Source organism: Salvelinus sp. IW2-2015, unplaced genomic scaffold, assembly GCF_002910315.2.
Source record: "Salvelinus sp. IW2-2015 unplaced genomic scaffold, ASM291031v2 Un_scaffold5906, whole genome shotgun sequence".
NCBI classification, from domain to species: domain Eukaryota; kingdom Metazoa; phylum Chordata; class Actinopteri; order Salmoniformes; family Salmonidae; genus Salvelinus; species Salvelinus sp. IW2-2015.
The window spans coordinates 31,579-36,569 of NW_019947171.1; the positions used below are offsets into that span (position 1 = coordinate 31,579).

A 4,991-nucleotide genomic window follows, 5' to 3' on the forward strand; every position below is an offset into this window, starting at 1 on the left:
AAAAACCAGGACAAGGGGAAACTGTCAACAATCCAGCAAATAGCTGCTGTTTTCATGAGGAAGTTATGTTCAACTTCTTAGTCAACACTGTCAACTCTGTCAACACTGTCAACATTGTCAACACTGTCAACACTGTCAACATTGTCAACACTGTCATCACTGTCAACACTGTCAGCACTGTCAACATTGTCAACACTGTCAGCACTGTCAACAATGTCAACACTGTCAACATTGTCAACTCTGTCAACACTGTCAACACTGTCAACACTGTCAGCACTGTCAACACTGTCAGCACTGTCAACATTGTCAACACTGTCAGCACTGTCAACAATGTCAACAATGTCAACATTGTCAACACTGTCAACACTGTCAGCACTGTCAGCACTGTCAACACTGTCAACACTGTGTATTCAACACTGTCAACACTGTGTATTCAACACTGTCAACACTGTCACCACTGTCAACACTGTCAGCACTGTCAACACTTTGTATTCAACACTGTCAACACTGTCAGCACTGTCAAAACTTTGTATTCAACACTGTCAACACTGTCAGCACTGTCAACACTGTCAACACTTTGAATTCAACACTGTCAACACTGTCATCACTGTCAACACTGGTAACACTGTCAACACTTTGTATTCAACACTGTTAGAAGGTATAAAATGAGCGTTCTTCCTGTTTCCTCTCAGCGCTACAACAATGAGCAGGAAAGTGTCTCTACAGGCTTGTGTTGTTGTTATTAGCYMCTTGGTTATTTTTAATATGGAGGAATATTAACTTTCTCTGTTCARAGCAGTAACATGAATTTGTTCCTGAGGCAGAAATAATGTGGTGAGACTGGAGTTRCTCCATCAGATGGAAGACTGTGTGTCTTTATGGTCAGAGTCACTGGAGGAAAGGACCAGAGGAGGGATGTTGAGAGGAGGACCCTCAGTCTGCTGCTCTCTCCGTCCTCTCCGTCCTCTAGGACCTGGACCATCAGATGGAAGACTGTGTGTCTTTATGTGGTCAGAGTCACTGGAGGAAAGGAACAGAGGAGGGATGTTGAGAGGAGGACCCTCAGTCTGCTGCTCTCTCCGTCCCTGAGACTGGATGGAAGACTGTGTGTCTTTATGGTCAGAGTCACTGGAGGAAAGGACCAGAGGAGGGATGTTGAGAGGAGGACCCTCAGTCTGCTGCTCTCTCCGTCCGCTGAGACTGACCATCAGATGCATGCACCATCAGCCCTGTAAAATAAAAAGTGAAGTATTTAAATGTATGCTCACTCAGCTGTGCCTCACAAGTAATACAACTATTACCGGTGTAATTATATAGCCTACCTAAACTTTAAAATATGGCCTGAACAATGTATTGGCAGAGTAATTCAAGCAGAGCTAATATGCGGTGTGTCGCGTAGAGTAGGACAGAAGGCTAAACTGGAAAACCTTTACTGAAACTTCAGCCTGTATTAAACTTAAACTACCAAATAAAACTATGGTGGAGCCTCAAAAGCACTTCGGTGCAGGGTGTTAATTTACATAGTGATTCAGAAAGAAAAGTGTCCTGCCACAAAAGTAAACATTATGGGGAAGCTAAACAGGCTTCCCCATCAACAGCTCAATGAAAAAGGTTCCCCCTTGAACTGAGAGGCTCCCCACTGTTCCCCGGGGCCGAAGGCGCTCCGCARCTCTCTGATTCAGAGGGGTTAAATACGGAAGACACATTTCAGTTGAATGCGTTCCGTTGTACAACTGACTAGGTATCCCCTTTACCCTTTTGTAGGGGAAGCCCCCTCCCATAAGAAAATACAAAACTCATGAATTAAGCCWTTACAAAACATCAAAGACTACATTTTCCACTCAGCTAAACATATCATGAATTATCTTAATTGAACCTTTGCAATCGGTTTATCATAATACTATATAGCACAATATAAAACATTTATTATCTTTGGGGTACTTCCATGTAGATTGTCACTCGTTGAATTGGTATTCTGTTTTTGTGTTTTTTTGGGGTGGTGGGGGTTTTACAGTTGTATTTCTTCAAGAAAATATTACATCTAATTGCATACTCATCGGTACTTTTGGGGGGAGTTCTGTCAACGTTGGCTACCAGGTTCAGAAATACTTCGTGGTCTGATGTTATATCCTTGCCTGCTTTAGCTCCATTTATATTTGTAGCAGTGGCATTATATGGGTCCTTCACAGTTATAGTGGTATTGGTGTTGATATGGTGCAGTCAAAGTAACCAGGAGTGGTATGGTGTTGATATGGTGCAGTCATAGTAACCAGGAGTGGTATGGTGTTGATATGGTGCAAGTCAAAGTAACAGGGTGGTATGGTGTTGATATGGTGCAGTTTAGTAACCAGGAGTGGTATGTTGTTATATGTGTGTATCTAAAAGAGCAAAAGGAACATGCATTATGGCTCGACAAAATTTATCGACACATGAAGTGAACAGTATTCAGATATTCGCGGAGACGCCACCGGTAAAAGGTGTGTATCTCTGGGTCTCTCGTTGGATCATTGATGATCAATATCTAAGAAAATAAATGACATACAATTCCAGTAGTTATCTAGATGTACGTCTCTTGCCGCTATGGAGAATGTAGCTGTTCATCTGTATTATTGACCCGGAGAATAGTAGCTGTTTACTGTATTATGACCCTCTATGGAGATGTACTGTTTATCTGTATTATTGACCCTATAGGAGAATGTAGCTGTTATCTGTATTATTGACTCTATGGAGAATGTAGTGTTTATCTGTTTATTGACCTCTATGGAGAATGTAGCTGGTGTATCTGTATTAGATGACACCCTATGGAGAATGTAGCTGTTTATTCTTGTATTTGATTGACCTCTATGGAGAATGTATATGTTTAATCTTAATATTGACCTTCTATGGAGAATGCTGAGTCTGTTTTTATCTGTAAATATTGACCTCTATGGAGAATGTATCTGTTTTATCTGTATTATTGACCTCTATGGAGAATGTAGCTGTTTATCTGTATTATTGACCCCTATGGAGAATGTAGCTGTTATCTGTATTATTGACCCTATGGAGAATGTATCTGTTTATATCTGATTTTGACCCTATTGGAGAAGTAGCTGTTTATCTAGTATATATTGACCCTATGGAGAGAATGTAGCTGTTTATCTGTATTATTGACCTCTATGGAGAATTGTAGCTGTTTATCTGTATTATTGGACCCTATGGATAGAATGTATCTGTTATTCTGCTATTCATTGACACCTCTATGGAGAATGTGCTTGTTTTATACGTGTATTATTTTGACCCCTATGGAGAATGTAGCTGTTTTATCTGTATTATTGACCCCTATGGAGAATGTAGCTGTTTATCTGTATTATTGACCCCTATGGAGATTAGCTGTTTACTCTGTATTTTTGACCCTATGGAGAATGTAGCTGTTTATCTGTATTATTGACCCTCTATGGAGAAAATATTAGCTTGTGTATTATTGTATTATTGACCCTATGGAGAATGTAGCCTGTTTATCTGTATTATTGACCCCTATGGAGCATATGTAGTCTGTTTATCTGTTTTATTGACCTCCTATGGAGAATGTAGCTGTTTATCTGTATTATTGACCCCTATGGAGAATGTAGCTGTTTATCTGTATTATTGACCTCTATGGAGAATGTACGATGTTAGTCTGTATTATTGACCCCTATGGAGAATGTAGCTGTTTTATCTGTATTTATTGACCCTATGGAGAATGTAGCTGTTTATCTGTATTATTGACCCTATGGAGAATGTATGCTGTTTATCTTGTATTATTCGACCCTATGGAAGAATGTAGCTGTTTATCTGATTATATTGACCCCTATGGAGAATGTAGCTGTTCTCATCGTGTATTTATTGACCCTATGGAGAATGTAGCTGTTTATCTGTATTATTGACCCCTATGGAGAATGTAGCTGTTTATCTGTATTATTGACCCCTATGGAGAATTTGTATCTGTTTGATCTGTAATTATTGACCCTCTATGGAGAATGTAGCTGTTTATCTGTATTATTGACCTCTATGGAGAATGTAGTCTGTATTATCTGTATTATTGACCCCTATGGAGAATGATGTTAGGCTGTTTATCTGTATTATTGACCCTATGGAGAATGTTAGCTGTTTTATCTGTATTATTGACCCTCTATGGAGAATGTAGCTTGTTTATCTGTATTATGTTGACCCCTATGAGAGAAGTTCATGAGCTGGTTATCTGTAGTTATTATTTGACCTCCTATGGAGAATGTAGCTGTTTATCTGTATTATTGCCCCTATGGAGAATGTAGCTGTGTTTATCTGTATTATTGACCCTATGGAGAAATGTATTCTGTTTATCTGTATTATTGACCCCTATGGAAGAAGTGTAGCTGTTTATCTGTATTATTGACCCTATGGAGAATGTAGCTGTTTATCTGTATTATTGACCCTATGGAGAATGTAGCTGTTTTCTGTATTATTGACCCTATGGGAGAATGTAGCTGTTTATCTGTATTATTGACCCCTATGGAGAATGTAGCTGTTTATCTGTATTATTGACCCTATGGAGAATGTAGCTGTTTATCTGTATTTATGACCCTATGGAAAGAATGTAGCTGTTTATCTGTATTATTGCCCTATGGAGAATGTATACTGTTTATCATGGTATTATTGGACCCTATGGAGAATGGTAGCTGTTTATCTGTATTATTGACCCTATGGAGAATGTAGCTGTTTATCTGTATTATTGACCCTATGGAGAATGTAGCTTGTTAATCTGTATTATTGACCTCTATGGAGAATGTAGCTGTTTTTATTGTGCTGTACTTATATGACCCTATGGAGAATTGTATCTGTTTTATCATATGTATTTATGACCCCTATGGAGAATGTTAGCTGTTTTATCTGTATTATTGACCCTATGGAGAATGTAGCTGTTTATTCTGTATTATTGACCCCTATGGAGAATGTAGCTGTTTATCTGTATTATTGGACCCCTATGGAGAATGTAG

General features: G+C 38.9%; 1 long non-coding RNA gene across 1 annotated transcript in view; it reads right to left on the reverse strand.

Annotated features, from left to right (window-relative positions):
* Window positions 1-237: 237 nt before the first annotated feature.
* Window positions 238-4,991, reverse strand: part of LOC139026810 (uncharacterized) — a 21,048-nt gene continuing 16,294 nt past the window's right edge. The window contains exon 3 of the long non-coding RNA XR_011478745.1: window positions 238-249. This is a non-coding gene — a long non-coding RNA (uncharacterized lncRNA). The remainder of the gene's footprint in view (window positions 250-4,991) is intronic.